We start from the raw sequence: 17,557 nt of genomic DNA on the forward strand, positions 1-17,557 counted from the left end.
AAGGACTCATGGATCTTTATTAATTTTTAGTCAATGCACTGTTATCCATTATTATCATTTTTACCTTAGATATTCAAGTTGTCACTAATTTGACTCTAGGAGCCCCTGTAAGTTGGCTCCTATGAATTATGTACTTTTAGATTAATAGAACATATTAAATGGCTAAAAAATGAAAAATACAGAAATGTTAGATACATTATTGGAAGATAGGAACAGCAAAAGAGTCTAAAAGTTTCCAGATTATAAAACAAACAAGCAAATAAATGAACAAAAAGATTTCCAATCAAGTAAAGGGAAACAGATATTTTATCAATAATATATGAGAAAATTTTCTAAAGGAACAATAATTTCAATCTTGAATTCTTTAATTATCCAAAGTATGAATAAAGCGTGAAGGAAAAGTAGAGATATATCCAGCATGCAATGACTCAGAAAATTTATCCTGAGAACACCCTTTTTCAGGAAGCTCTATCAGGATGTATGTCTGCAAAATTAGAGAGGAAACCAAAATAAGGAAGGTGGGGTCTGGGAAGTGATAGCTGCAATGCAGGAGAGCAGAGACAGGAAATCTCACCTTGTCCTTTATGCCATAAGCAGGGAGGGCACCGTGCTCAGCGTGGAGCTGGGCATTGGAGGCTTCCCATGGGCAGAAATCTAGGGAAAGACAGTGTCTTGTTCAGCTAGGGCTGCCATAACAAAATACCACAGTCCTGGTTGCTTAAACAACAGAAATTCATTTTTCCATGCTTTTGGTGGCTAGGTGTCCATGATCAAGCCGCCAGCAAACTTGGTTTCTGGTGAGGATGTGCCTTCTGGCTTGAAGACAGCCGCCTTCTTATTGAGTCCTCACATGGCCTTTTCTGTGTGTGTGTTTGTGTGTGTGTGTGTGTGTGTGTGTGTGTGTGTGTGTGTGTGTGTGTAGAGAGAGAGAGAGAGGGAGATCTCTGGTATCTCTTCCTCTTATAAGAAGAAGAAAAAGTCGTATAAGATTACAGCCCCACCCTTAAGACATAATTTAATCTCTATTTCCTCTTTATAGACCCTATCTCCAAACACAGTCACCTTGGGGTTAGAGTTTCAACATATAAATTTTGGAGGACACAACTCAGTCCAGAATAGGGCAATTTTAGAAATTTGATACTAAAAAGTTACAATAATAATACCAGCTAAAGCATGTTAAGAGTGTAGTGTGTTTCAGGTACAGCTCTAACAGCTATGTGAGTAGTAACACATTTAATCTTATAAAGTCAGTTAGTACTATCATCATTATACTCATTTTACAAATGAATAAATTGAGAAATGAAAGATTTAAATATAGCCTAAGGACACATAGCTAGTATTTGCTAAAGCTGGGATTTTAACTCAGGTACCCTGAACCTGGTATACTCGTTATGATGTTATACTGAAAGACCTCTAGAATGCACCAGAATACGGTAAGGGCAGGTAATACAAAATCAATTATGAAAACCAGGAAAAACAAAAGGGAAATGTAAATCTACTATATCACCTGGTTCTACAGTGGATAGCATTTATATGATCTTAATAATAAAAGTACTGTTTATGGAATTTCAAATTTTGGAGTGAAGCTACAGACATAACATGAAAGGCTTAAATAAGTTTATAGAACAGGATATAAACTTGGTCACCCTGTCGATTTAAAAGTAGAAGACAGATTGTGAGAGATGGAGGGTTTAGAAGAACTTAAGGCCCAGGATGTTAACAGTGTCATCTTACAAAGTGAAGTGTCCAAAGGGAATTTCTAATATTGATGGAAATGAGAATAAAGATATAATCATTGTTATGGGATGAGCTGTGTCCCCGAAAAAAGATGTGTTGGAGTCCTAACCCCCAGTACCTGTGAATGTGACCTTATTTGGAGATAAGGTCTTTACAGAGGTAATCAAATTAAGTGATGCCATTAGGGTGGATCCTAATCCAAAATGACCAGTGCCTTTATAAAAACGGGAAATTTGGACAGAGAGACAGGTATGCACAGAGGGAAGATTATGAGAAAAGGCACAGGGAGAAGAGGGCCATTTACAAGCCAAAGGAACATTCCTGGGACAGATTCTTCCCTCACAGCCCCCAGAAGGAACCAACCCTGCTGACACCTTGCTTTTGGATTTTTAACCTCCAGAACTCTGAGAAAATAAAATTCTGTTGCTTTAGTCATCCAATTTGTTGTACCTTATTATGGCAGCCATAGCAAATTAATAGAACGGTATATAGGTTAAAGTTATACATTTATCCAATAGAGAACCTGGTAATATTTATATCCCTATATGGGGGAAAGGAAGGAAAGGAGAAAATGCTTTACATTCACTTCATCCTCTTCTATCAAAGCAAAAAGGCAAGAGAGAATATCTGAAATTGATGAATAAAAAAGTGGCATTAAACACATGTTTAGAGAGATTGGAGTAACTTTCTCAATTATTAGAAACGGACTCAATTAGTTTCCTCTGGGGACAGGGTGGGCGTGGGAAAGGATGGGACAGGGAATAGTTGCTTTTGATTAAAAGTTTTTCTGTAGGAATACATTTTAAACTATGGCATATATTAATTTAACTAATTTTTAAATGAATTAAAAATAATAGTCACTTCAAAGTTTTTCGGGGGTCAGCATTTAAGGTCAAATTCTATGTAACCAAGTGTCGGTCTTTGTAAAAGAGATCTCTACACTATATACAAGTATAAGTTACATCTTTCAATTTATCAAAGCTGAAACCTCTCAGAGAATCCAAAGAACATAATACAGTTTGTCCCCAAATCAGGAGAAATCTCAGGCAAGTGAGGCTTTAAAGTCACAATGGTCTTTAAAATGAACAGTTCGTGTCATTGTTGAATGTTTAGATCTAGTGAATCATAGTAAGAACAGAAGTATTCTCAAGCCTGCAATATGCTGAAGCTATTCGGGAAGAACAGAATAAAAGAGTCTTGGGGAACATGCACGGGGAATTAGATGCAGTATGGTAAAGTGACGTGAGAAACCAATTTCATTGTATCCCATTCTGTAATTTAATCATACATAATTCAACTTCCCACCCATAGTAGGAATGCAGCCTGAAGGATTAATGGGATCAGTGTTTAAAGATTAATGGAACCATGTCAAAAGGACATAGGGACTGGCTTGCAGGGGCTCCCATTGGCCAAACGGGGGAATATATGAGCATCAAACAGAATGACAATGATGGATTACAGCACACATAATTAAAAAAAAAAAAAACCATGAGTGCATTGTTATAATCAGAAAGAGGGAGGGTAGAGAGGGAAATGGAGAAGAATGTTCTTTACAGAAGAATACGAAAAGACTTACCTTGTTTTTAAATAGAAGAATATAATAAGGCTTACCTTGCTCTTAAATAGGAAGACTCAACATTTATAAAGATGTCAGTTCTTCAAATCCTCATGATTTTAATCTGTGAAGAGAATGCAATTTAATACAAATAGCTACGTGAATTCGTAAGGGATTTAGCAACATGATGTTGAGTTCTATCTTGAAAATTAAGCTGATAAGAATAACTGAATAATTCTAAAAAGTCTGTGCGTGCGTGTGTGTGTGTGTTTGTGTGTGTACGTAAGAGAGAGAGAGAATTTAGATATTTTTACAAGAATACACTGAGCAATGAACGAAACCGAATTAAGTGTAAAAGTACACCTAGGATTTTATATACATTTAAATTTGCACTTAAAATTAGCGGGGGAAAAATAGAATGTTTAGTAAGGGAAACTGAGACAACATCTAACTATTTAGAGTTAAAAAAAAAAGAAGCTGGATTTCCTCCCTTATTTCTGATTTCCAAACGAACTTTAAAAGTTTAAAAAGTAAGTAGATAAACCATAATAATAATGGAACAAACTAACAATATATATCTTAAAAGACTGAGTAGGCAACATACTGGCCAGTGTTCTCATTTGCAAGTAACAGGAAATAAGTGGTCGACTGAAGATATAAAAGGATGTGTGAAAACTTAGAATCCCTGGGTGGGCTGGAGGAGCAAAAGCTTAGAAAATGAGCAAGAACAAAGGAAGAGCAGGCAGACAAAGCACAGCCTCATTCACTCTACAGAACCAGCCCGTGGGGTCTCCACTGCCACCACCTTGAGCATCGCTGGGCTACAGGCACCTGGCATGGCTTCTCCCACAAGCACCATTGCCACAATGACCCTGAGCTACAAATGTTGCCACAGCTGCTACTTCCCCAGATTTATGTGTTTACTTCACTGGCTTCTGATGTAAAGTCCTGGGCAAGAGACTCAAACTGATGTCACCATGGTAGCAACAGAGGTCGTTCCCAACTTCAGTCTCCTTCATAAGAAGACCAAGTTGCAACTCTCCATAGATAAGACACCATGTGAAAATGCCCAAACCTGGGGGTGAAACTGAAGTACCCCACTGGACCACAGGGACCAAGAAGGACCACATTAGAAGGGCAAGAGGAAAGATTTTGCTGACCTCATCGCCCCTCTTCCAGGCCAGCACAATTAGAGAAGATGCTACTTTTATATTTGATCTGAAAGGATAGTAGCAGATGACCAATAGGAAAAAGTCATCCTCAGCAAGGAAATAGCATGTAAAAACATAGAGAAGTATCACTGAAGAAATAGCAAACAGTTAGATGGGACTCAAGGTGAGGAGATGAATGGAGTAAAAGAAAGTTGGCATGGCATCAAAGGAGACTGAAAAAACAATTCGGTGAAGTTGTCTAGGGAGCTATTTTAGCTTCTAAACCAGTGTACATCAGAATCATCTGGAGAATCTGTTGAACCACAGATTGTTGGGTCCCTGTATACAGATTCAGAGCAGATCTGGGTTAGGGCCTAAGAAGTTGCATTCCAAAGGGATACTGAGGCTGCTGGTCCAGGACTATATTTTAAGAACCACTGCCCTATATATTTGCAATGTTCTAAAAAATTTAAACAGGGGGCTAAGATAAGAAAACTTTGGGTTTTGAAAGATTGTTGTAGGGGCAGATTGTGTGAAGGATACTGTAAGGGTAGTAAGCAAAGAGGTTAATGTGAAGGCTTTTTCCAAGAGTGTAAATCAGAGATGATTAGGATGTGAATTTGATCTGTTTTTGAGGGGTGTATAATAGAGGATAAGGTTTTGGTACATATAAGAGTGAATAAAGATACACAGACCATGGTGCTAATCTTGGCATGGGAATGAGAGAAAGGACACAGAGGAAAATAACCACAGATTTCTATGCTTCCATAACTGGGTGAATTCTATTGCCCTTAACCAGAAGATATAAAGCAGCAGATGATAGACAGATAGATGATATACAGGTAGATAGATAGATATCAATAGATATTGATTATGTATATAATATTGATATGTTTACATACATGCACACACATATAATAGGACAGATGGACAGACAGATATACATAATTAGATGTGGTAGGAAAGAAGACTAAAATTTTGTCTCTGTGTATTTTTAGCATTTGAGCTTAGGGTACCTGTGGATTAATCCCCATTTGAGTGTGATATTCTTTGAATCAGTTTGTCAAAGGATCAAAGCTTTGTAAATTATTAACTGGGGGTGCTTAATGAGGGGTGCCTGGGGGGAGGGGGAAGTGGTAGTTACTAATTAATGGGTATAAATTCTCAATTGTGAAAGACTAATAAGACTAGAGATCTACTCTATACCATTGGCCCTGGAGTCAACAGTATTATATGGTACGCTTGAAATTTGGTTAGGAGGGTAGAGCTTATGGTAAGTGTTCTTACCATGATAAAATAAAGCAAGCAAGCAAGCAAGAGAAAGAGAGAAAGAAAGAAAGAAAGAAAGAAAGAAAGAAAGAAAGAAAGAAAGAAAGAAAGAAAGAAAGAAAGAAAGAAAGAAAGAAAAAAGAAAGAAAGGAAGAAAGAAAGAAAAAAGAAAGAAAGGAAGGAAGGAAGGGAGGAAAGAAAGAAAGAAAGGAAGAAAGGAAGGAAGGAAGGAAGGAAGGAAGGAAGAAAGAAAGAAAGAAAGAAAGAAAGAAAGAAAGAAAGAAAGAAAGAAAGAAAGAAAGAAAGAAAGAAAAAAAGAAAGAAAGGCATAAACTGTATGTCTCCTGGGCAAATCAAACTGAAGGTCACCCAACCACTGAACACCAAGAAATTACTATTGTAGCACAGTCATGTGAAATGTCAGTGGAAGATTCCTTTTCTGGCTCCCTGTGTTTTAGGTTGGCCCTTTCTCTCCACCACTCATTCTATCTCTCCACCCACCTCCACTCTAATTCTGGTAGACAAGCTGTATGTGCATAGATTTCTATGGAGACTGCTTTAACCTAAGAATGAATACTATTTAATGGAGATCTATCCAGCAATGTGAAATCAGCAAAAATGATTTCTCTCTCATCCCTGGAAATGTTGCTGTAAGAAGAAGACGAGGATGTGTGAAGGAGCGTGAAAACCACATGCCTGGCCTCCCCAATTTAGTGATGATAGGGGTCTGGGAGGGAAACTGGGAGACTCTCCCTTGACCTTTTGGGGGGATGCTGAACGCAAAACTCAGGTGGCTTCATATCTCAAATTTGCAGAGTAGTGGGACATGCAGAGATGATCTAGTCAGTGTTGCTTGGCTATAGGGGAAGATAGCAGAGCAGGGGAAGAGTAGCACAGCTAGGTGGGAGAGGGCCAAGTCAGGCCCCACTTCCCATAAAGCTATGTTTGTCAAGCGTCCCATGGGTTTCAGAGCTTTCCATGGGTGAAGGGGGTGCCTCAGAAGTCGGCTAAAATCCTGAACCAGCCCACAGCTCTTCAGGAAACCATGGGAAGGACTCTGCTGGGGACGAGAAATAGAGACAGTTCTTTGTCTGTGGTAGCACACACCCAGGATGCTGATAGGTGCCTGGTCGAGTGCCAGAAGCTCTTTTTAAATCAGATGCTTTCTGAGCCACACAGGAGGGACTACAGTGGATACAAGCATCTGGACAACACAAGCACAGATCTGAGAGAGCTGGGAATTGAACAGTGGATGGAAGTAGACTCGAAAAAATAGATACTTGAGATGGAAGTTACCCTAGATTATGTTCGAAAAGTGTGTCATTGCTGAGCTAGAATAGGTGCTTCTAAAGAAACTCAGATCTATTAGCAAAATAAAACGTTTATCAATCTGCACTTCAGACTTGTGATGGTGCTGTGTCCTGTGACTTTTTCTCCCTTCCCCTTTGGCCCTTTACAATATTGCTTCCTACTGGAGTCATTGTCAGCTCACCTCCGAAGAATAGGGAGATACTTTACACCTTTTCCACCTCTTGTACTTATTGCTTATTTATAGTTTGTTCTCAAGATGTCTACTAAACGCATGCAATAAAGACTACATAACAAGGATAGAAAGCCTTTTTCAAGTACACATGTTTGTACAAGAGTTAGTTCAAAGGCTGGGACTTGGGGGTCCATTCACTGCCAGGACTCACTTGGCCACTTGAGCTGACTGGAGAGGATTTTGTCTTTTTTTTCCACTACACTGTTTATATACTCAGAAAGCTGGTCTTCATAAAAAAACAAAAGCCTTTTCTCAATTAAAGAACCGTTCCTCAGTTGAGGATATGAATGGATTTATTTCCCCCACTACGACCTCTAAAGACCATTAGATTTTTAAAACAAGTATAATTTGAAGTTAGAGCAAGTCAAAGTTTGGTTAAATCAACACCTTGTTAGTTGCTGCAAATTTTAACTTATCAGGGCTATCAGGAAATACCAAAAGTGTTAGTTAGTTATGATGACTATAAATGAATGCTTTCTCTGTAATCTGTTGAAACAAAAACATGTCCTCATGATTCACCAGTCAGATGAGGCTTGCTGCAAGCCAAATAGTGTTTTGGTCTTAATAAAGGATAATTATAATTTAGTAAAAACATCTGATAATTTAAACAAGCTGAGCACCACCGGCAAACACATGAGACCCCAGTACACAGTCCTTTTTTTCCAAAACATCAGATTGAGAAAATGATAAATATGGAGCATAGAATATAAAATACTTCACCATGTAGCTTGCAGATGTGTATCACACAACCCGCATTTACAAACAGCCCACAGAAAACATTTTCAGTGTCCTGCATTATTAAGAAAGATTTCAAAAAGTACTTTTAGAATACATTAGAAACAAAGGAATTCCAAACAGAGTCCAAATATCAATAGATTCCAGCTGCTTTTATGTCGATGGCCAATATAACAGCAGTAGTAAGTTCCAGGGGTTACAGCAGGATTCTAAATTCTGATTTCTGATTTGAGTTGTGTGCCAGGTCCTTCCTTTGACCTGGAGTGTCATCTGCGACAAGTCATTCACCTCTCATGAGTTTCCTTATTATTTAAGGATTTCTAAAGTTTATTAGTATTTTGACAATGTTAGAACTACAAGGAAGACTTTCATAGCCCTGGAGATGAGCCCTTCTCCTGTCTTGTAAGTTGGCTCTTTCACATATAATTTTTTTTGAACATTATGCTTAATGAATCTTGGACTCTTAGAACAGGAAGAGGGTTTGGAGATAAGGGAGTCTAAGACAACCATGTCACATACATATGAATTCTCATACTCAAAGCAAGATGTAAACTGATAAGACCAAATATTCTAGAGGCAGAGACGAAAGAGGAAGCCAGGTGTCCTAATTCTTTCCAGTACAGCCTTGTGCATCTTTGAATTGGTGGAGGGTATATGTAACTTAATGCTGGAACAGGGATAGAAGCTTAGAGTCAACTGGTCAACTCAATCAAGGTGAAATAAAACCTGTATCTATTATTTACTAGTTCTGGAATCTTAGACAATCGTTAAGCTCACTGGACCTCGGCGTCTTCCTTTATAAAGTAGTTATGACAGTTCTTAATTCACACAAATGTTGTGAAATGAATTAATGCATATCAAAAGTTTGAGTAAATTATGATTGATATGAGGTGAGACATAATTCATTCCCTGCATCAGATTATTATTCATTCCTCCCTCTCTCTCTCTGTGTCTCTCCCCAGTCATGATCTCTTCCCACCTCCAACACCTTTCCTTATTTTTACTAAAATCCTCTCATCGATAAGCCTCCAAACCACTGTGCTAATGCCGTTAATGCCCATACTTCATATCCAGTCAATCTCTAAGTCCTGCAAAATTGTTTTTCATGACTTCCTCCACTTCCTCCTCATTAGTTTGATGGAGGTTTTCATTTAAAGGCAGCAGTTGAGTACAGAGGAAACAAAGTCAAAAATTGAGATACATAGGTCCAAAAAGATTATGAAGCAGATGTGAATCAGGAGCCAGAGTAGACCAAAGATGGCAGGACGGGCAGAATGATGAACTCAAGAAGCAGCAGAACAGGAGGGTTAATGAGAGTCACCTGGCTGAATCCTAGAAAAAAGACCTCATTGCCAGTGTGGATGACCTCCACTTAAAGCGCCAAGACCAAAGCAGAGCAGACTGAAAGACCTTTGAAGGTCAGAACTCTGTGTATTTTATCTACCATATCTATAGTGTGTATTCATGAAGGTGAGTTGAACTGACTCTGAGGACTACTTAACATACTGGATTCAGGAGAACTATGTTTTCTAAACTCTGTTTTCTGTTTTCCTACTCCTTCAATCACTCATTCAATAAATATTCATTAGGATGTGCCAGCATATAATTTGAAAGACTAAAAATGATGAAAAAGAAACATGAGGCAACAGAGATCTCTTTCTTCCTAACCTTATTTTTAATGTATTTATTCCATTTTTGTTCCTAACCTTTTTATGCATGCCTTGAATTGTCAGAAAAGATGACCTTGTGGTTGCCTGTGGACGTGTCCTCCTAGCTTATGTACAGAGGTAAGATTCCAGATTGTGGGGTACAGTGAGAACCACAAAATCCAGGGATGGGGAAACTTCTGCAGTTATCACAAGGCCTAGGATGATCTAGGGCAAATCCAGCCTGAATCTTACCATTTCAGAGGTGTAGCTTCCTGGGGCCCCTGTTGATCTGGTGAAATATCTCAGGAATTGCCATGCTTTCTGAGGACAAACGGGTGGGGAAAATATTGCATTCTTCCAGAAGTTAGTGTGTACCTAAGTAGTTGAAGACCTAGATATCTACAGTACTTGTCTTTTTCTTAAAGGTCATTTGTTTACTCCAGCCCCTACGTCTTAGCTGTCAGTTGAATGGAAGGACCTTGCCTCCTGCTAGCTCCACCCCATGGGTCTTCCCCTCTTTAAAGTGCAGCGTAAGCTCCAATTCCTGAGAAAATCTTCCTGGCTCATTTCCCTCTGCAGTGGCTTCACGCTCATCTAAACTCCTGGAGCATTTGCGTCATTTATATTTCTAAATAACTATAGTTCATATTTATTGAGTACTGACTAATGAGGTGCTGCATTTTACATTCTATGTGCATTAACTTCTCTAATTCTCACAAAAATCCTATGAAATAGATACCATTTTTAGCCTCACTCTGCAGAGAAGGAAACTGACCCCAGAGCCCATGCTGCACTGCCTCTCACTAGAAGAAAAGTTAAGAAAGATCCTACTGACCTTCAGCACAAAAACTCATAGTATCGATAATACGGACACTTGCTTTCCAATTCGGGAATTTGTTTTGCTTTGTTTTCTCTTTATATGTAGGCAGGTCATAAATTCACTCCTGCTGGGCTTAGCTGTCCAAAGAAAATGTAGCTTTTGTCATTTAACTGTCCTGATATTTTCCACAAGTTCCTACTCCACTGGACAATAAACAAGTTAGACCTGCCAGTGTGTACTGTCTCAATGTCTGATGTGTAATCAGTCTCTCTGTGTCTTTTCAGTCTAAAGCAGTCTTTTGCGGTTCTCTCTCCTCCCCCTGACCTCCCCAGATGATGTCTGGCTGTGTGTGGCAAGCAGGGCTGAGGTTCCATGCAGCAGGGAATGAAGGGTACAAACAAACCCTCCTCCCAGTGGTCTTCTCTGGATCCTCTGCAGTGAGAACTGTACGGCAGTTGGTCTGGTTTGCTCTCTGGAATGGTGAGCCCTGGCGGGACTGGTCAGTCCTGGCCTTTGAGATTGTGAGGGGAGCCACTCACTGCTGGATTCTGTGGTCCTGGCCAATTGATGGTGCACTTGCAAATTCTCACAAGTGGAGACTTCCTTGTCCTGAGCCCAGACTCTTATTGGTCTGCCATCTCCCTGTAGCTCTCTGTACCTTCTCACCAGGCAGTCAGTAAATGTTAAATTCCATGATTTCCCAGAAGCCCTATCTCAGGCTCCTAGTCAACCACTTCGTCCCAGCAACCCTGAATTAATGTTCCCATGCCAGACTGCACAAGGCCATGGGGATGGGTGTGGGCTTCTCCGAAAGGCATTACTTTGTTAGTTATTATTTGACTTTTCTGCTCTACCTCTGTCCCTCTTCTTACATGATCTCCAAGAGAAAGGGTGAGCTTTGCCTGTTGTCTGACAGGAGCTTTTCTACAGTCTTAATTGCAGACAAAGTGCAGAGAGAGAAAACAATATACCACTAGGGAAAATAAATTAGCAAGTATTGCAAATGCAAAATTGAAATCATTCTACAACGCATACCATCCCTAACACTCACTTGGCGTCTATTATAATAGATTACTCTTTTTGGAATTCATTGAGCACATGAATTTATTAGATGGGATTTGTCAAATGATTCTATTATTTAGGATTCAAGATAAGCAGTGTCTGAGGCTTTTCATTTAGTTATTTCCTTTAATTTGATCATGAGAATTCATATCAACAACATTAATCCTACATGAAAAAATGAAACACAAAACTTACCATGATGTTTAAACGTGATCCTTAATTTGAAACATAGGCTTGGATAGCTTAAAAAAAAAATTAGAGTAGCATGGAAGGTATGAAAGAGTAAATATTCCCTGGCCAAAAAAAAAAAGTAAAATTTTCAAACAATGTCCTTGAGGCAGTTATCTAGTCTAATCCGAGATAAGAATGGCCAAAAGGAAGATATGGGTGGAAGTAAGGGAATTGTGCTCTCTTATACAAGACTTGTGATGGAAAACACAAAGTACCCAATTACTATGATTTAAGGATATTGCTACAAATAGGCACAGACCAAGCATAAAAGTGCTGGTGGTGATGTATAACATCTGACCACCACCAATGAGATGCATTAAAAAATGAAAAGTTTCCAAGGAAGTTTTCCACAGCTGCAGGCCAATATAAACTTTTAACTCTGCTAAACTCTTTTCTAAAAACAAAACAAAACATTAAAAAATAATCCCTCAGTACATTTCATAAGTTTTAATTAGTTGTTAATTTCAAATATATTTTTTGCTCAAAATAACTATCTACCTCTCTGCCCTCACTCTTAAGTCTAATAGTTCAAACTGTCATGTGTCAAGAACCTCTCAACCTTAAAAAACTCTGCCTTCTCTTTCAGGAAGCCTTCATATTTGGCCCGACTATCTGTTGAGAAAGCACATGTAGTAAGTTAATTTACTCATTGAGGAAACTGAATAATAACTATTGTAAATACTGCATTCAGCCACCAACTGGTCGCTAGCAGCAGTCTGCTATAAATGAAACTCATCTTCAGTTGGGCTTTCATCAGGAAAATTCACAAAAGCCTACTTTGCTTTAGAAACTGTCAGTTGAGGAAGTGGTTCAGAAAGTTAGAGGAACTCCTCTTCTCCCTCATATTGAAGCAAAAGAAAATTTTAAAAGGCCAAGTCAGTGCAGAGAGAAAGTAATCTAGGAATATGTTTCAAAGAGAATAAGGATTTCACTCAAAACTTGTCTATTGATTAATGCCTTATGGTGGTTATTCATTATTTCCTTACTTCATTTAAAATTATTGGATTAGTCCAAGACAGGAATAAAAGGCTAATTTCAGTTGGACAAGACTGAAAATTGATGTGGTTTATCCCACAATGTTCTTTCTTTTCTTTTCTTTTTTTTTTTTTTTTTTGTGGTACGCGGGCCTCTCACTGTTGTGGCCTCTCCCGTTGCAGAGCACAGGCTCCGGACGCGCAGGCTCAGCGGCCATGGCTCACGGGCCCAGCCGCTCCGCGGCACATGGGATCCTCCCAGACCGGGGCACGAACCCGCGTCCCCTCCATCGGCAGGCGGACTCTCAACCACTGCGCCACCAGGGAAGTCCATCTTTCTTTTTTCCTTTTCAGAAAATCCCTCCTCTAACTAAGCATTCTTCTGACTTCTCCTTTATTCCATGTATAAATGAATCACACAGTAAAGCAAGTGGAATAAATCTAACTTTGTTCCTTGTCCTCAAGATTTTATCTATCTAGATCCTTTGGAATTACATATATCTTAAAATCAATATATCAATTTCTACAGAGTGCTGAGGTTTTTTATTAGAATTACATTGAATCAAATTGACACTGTAATGATATTGATTCTTCCAAATCATTTCTTTAGGCCTTCATTAATTTCTGTCAGTAATATTCTGTAGTTTCAGAGTAGAGATGTAACATTTCTCTCTATATTTTTCCTAGGATTTGATTTTTTTTCATGTTACAATAAATGGTTTTATTTTCAAAAGTTCTGTCTCCAGTTGCTTAATGATAGAAATGCATGCTTTCTATTGACCTTGTAGCACAGGACCTTATGAAATTCACTTATGATAGTAGCTTGTTTGAGGATTATTTTGGATATTTTACATATACAATTATGTGGTCTGCAAATAAATACAGTTTTACTTCATCCTTTTTCATTTCTATGCCTATTACTTCTTTCATTTTCTTTGTTATTGAAGTATAGTTGATTTACAATGTCGTGTTAGTTTCTGGGGTACAGCAAAGTGATTCAGATATATATATATATATAATATATATATGTTATAGGTTATTACAAGGTATTGAATATAGTTCCCTGTACTATAGAGTACGACCTCATTGTTTATCTATTTTATATACAGTAGTGTGTATCTCTTAATACCAAACTCCTAATTTATTCCCCATCCTTTTCCTTTTGGTAACCATAAGTTTGTTTTCTATGTCTGTGAGTCTGTTTCTGTTTTGTGAAAAAGCTCATTTGTATCATTATTTTTAGATTCCACATGTAAGTGATTTCATATGATACTTGTCTTTCTCTGTCTGACTTACCTCACTGAGTATCATAATCCCTAGGTTCATCCATGTTGTTACAAATCGCATTATTTCATACTTTTTATGACTGAGTAATATTCCATTGTGTGTGTGTGTGTGTGTGTGTGTGTGTGTGTGTGTATGTGTGTGTGTGTGTGTGTGTGTGTGTATATACACACACCACAACTTCTTTACCCATTCATCTGTAGAGGGACACTTAGTTTTTTTACTTTCTTTATTGTACTAAGAACTCCAGCCCAAATTTAATTTAATTTAATTTTCGTTGTGACTGGTGGGAGTAGATATCCTTAACTTGCTCAAGGTCTTAGGAAAAACATGTTCAGTATTTCCTCATTAAGCATGATAATAGTCATAGGTTTTGCATAGATATGCATTATCAGAGTAAGAGAATTCCTATGTATTTACATTTTATTGAGAGTTTTTCATCATAAATGGGTATTGAAATTTGTCAAATAGATGTTTTTAATCTATTAAATTGAACATTATTCTCATTTATTCTGGTGTATGTGTGTGTTGTGATTTGAACCAATGGATTTTGGAATATTTAAAAAGAAAAACAAAAAAACCTTGTGAAAAGCCAAAACAACAAATGATCTTTCATTGATGGAATAAATTTCACTTGGTCATTAAGATATTACACTTTTTATATGTTTCTGGACTCAGTTTAACAATATTTTAAAGGGATTTTTTCCATCTAAAATCATAAGGTTGTTGGCCTGTAGTGTTTTTTTCTTGTAGTATTCTACTTGGGTTTTAGCATCAGAGTTACGCTAGCCTCACAGCTGGAAGGTTTTCCACTCTGTCTCTGAAAATGTTTACTGGTGATATATTTTCGTCTTTAACAAAGTCACCTGGGCCTGGAGTTTTCTTCAGTGAATGATTTGGTTTTTGCAAACGTAATATCTTTACAACATATAAGAATATTCAATCTTTCCATTTCCTTTTGTGTTAGTTTTATAAAGTGGATCCAATGAATTTGCTCATTTCATCTAATCGTTGAGTTTATTGGCAAGAAGGTGTTAACAACAGCTCCTTATTTTCTTTTTAAAATCTGTGCAATCTGTAGTGAGGTCCATCTTTCATTATAGATAACTATTTTTGTGGTCACTCTCTCTTCCTTGAGCACTCTCACTAAAGGTTTACCAATATAATTAATCTTTTCAAAGAATCAGCTTTTGGTCTTGTAGTTGTTTTTAATTTTCTGCAATGCCATCTTTATTTTAATTTAGTTGCTTTTTGCTCTTATTTTTATTCCCTTTCTACTTATTGGGTTTAATTTCCTCTTTTTATATCTCCATGATGTAGAAAATCAGATCACTGATTTTAGATTTGTGTACTTCACCAATGTATGCACTAAAAACTATAAACTTCCCACCAAACACAAATCTAACTGTACCCAGCAAACTTTAGTAAGATGTGTTTTCATTATCATACGTTTAAAACCTTTTTAAATTTCTCTTAGGATTTCTTCTTTCACCCGTGGACTATTTAGAAGTGTGTTTTTAAGTTTCCAAATACTTGGGAATTTTCTACTTATCTTTTGGGTACTGATTTCTAACTTAATTTCATTGGTCTTAGAACATATATCAGCACGTTTTCAGTTCTTTGAAACTTGAAATCTGCTTTATGAGCCAGCATAAGTTTACTTTGGTGAACTTTCTGTGAGCGAGTAAAAAGACTGTGTATTCTGGGTGTGAAGTGTTCTCCTAATGTCAGTTAGATCAATTTGGTTAAAAATGTTGTTCAAATTCTTACAGACATTTGCCTACCAGTTACTGAGATATGAGTGTTTCAAGTAGAATTTTCATATTTCTCCTTTAGTTTTGTCAAGTACTGATTCATGTTTTATAAATATGTTATTTGATACAAACACATTTAGAATTTTTATATTTTCTTGCTGAAGTTCCCTTTTATCATTATAAGAGTTACCTCTTTTATGATAGTGTTGCTTATCTTTAAGTCTATTTGCTTATATTAAAAATAGCTACACCAGCTTTCTTATGATTAGTGTTTCCGTGATCTATAGACATTTTTCATAATTTTACATTCAATGTAAATGTCTTTATATTTAAAATGTCTCTGTTATAAAGAGCATATATTTGGGTAATTTCTAATCTATCCCTTAAATTTATGCCTTCTAATTGGAGTACTTGTTTATTTACATTTAATGTGCTTATGGGTGTAACTGAGTTTACATCTACCGTCTTACTAATTTGCTCATTATCTTTCACATTTATTATCTGTTCCTTTCTTCTTTCCTCCCTTTTTGAGATTAATTGTGTGTTTTTTTCATTATTGGCTTTTTATAGTTACCATTTTGTGATCATTCTAATGATTTTTCTAGAGATTGCAATATACATCTCAGGTTATCACATTCTACCATAAAATTATAACACCTGTTTATAGTTTAAGAAGTAAGAACACTCCACTGTCACTGTCATATATTTTACTTCTATATTTTTTAAAGCTCCACAGCATTTTATTATTTTACCTTTAAACAATCCGTGGTCCATCTTAAATGTTAACTACTTACCAACATTCACCATTTCTGGTGCTCTTTGTTTCTCCCTGGAGATCCATTTTTTCCTCTGGTACCATTGACCTTCACTCTGATTATCTTCCTTTAGTATTTCTTGTGATACAGATATGCTGACAATAAATTTTCTTAGATTCTGTTAGCCTCAGAATGTTTCTATTTTACCTTCATGATGAATCCCTTTGTTAGATGTGGAATTATGGGTTCATGATTTTTTATTTTGTACTGCCTTTTGACTTCTAATGTTTCTGTTGAGAAACCAGGTGCCATACTTACTGTCATTCATCTGAACATGGTATCACTTCTTATTCTGGATGATTTTATGATTTTTTTCTTTTCCCTTGGTTTTCAACACTTTTGCTTTAATGTGTCTCTTTATATTTATTCTGACTTTCTATTGACCTCTCTATGATGTCCTGGCCCTTTCTTAGGCTGTCCAAAATTGTATTAAATCTATCCAATGACTTCTTCATTTCATATGCTTTAATCTTCAGTTCTAGAATTTCCACTTGGTTTAATATTAGATTTTTGCTTCTCTGCTGAAATTCTCTATCTTTTCATCTGTGTTATCCGTCTTTCCTCTAAATGTTTTAACCAGTTCATAATAATTATTTTTAAATTCCTTTTCTTTTTATCCCCAAATCAAGGAAATCCATGAGTCTGCCTTTTGATTATGGGTCACATTTCTCTGTTTATTTGTAAATCTCAATATTTTTAAAATATCTATCACATATTTTGTATAAAGGAACACTAGAGACTAAAGTATGTTTTTGTTTTGTTTTGTTTTTCCCTGACAAAATTCACACTTTTCTCTGCCAGCCAGCAAATGTGAAGGCTGACCATTTAGGTATCATCACAGGCCGAAACTTTAATTAGTTTCAGTTCATATCTGGTTCCAAATGAGGTAACAGTCATCCCTCAGCATCTGTGGGGGGATTGGTTCCACGATCCCTGCATCTACCAAAATCCAGGAATGCTCAAGCCCTTTATGTAAAA

Source organism: Phocoena phocoena, chromosome 7, assembly GCF_963924675.1.
Source record: "Phocoena phocoena chromosome 7, mPhoPho1.1, whole genome shotgun sequence".
NCBI classification, from domain to species: domain Eukaryota; kingdom Metazoa; phylum Chordata; class Mammalia; order Artiodactyla; family Phocoenidae; genus Phocoena; species Phocoena phocoena.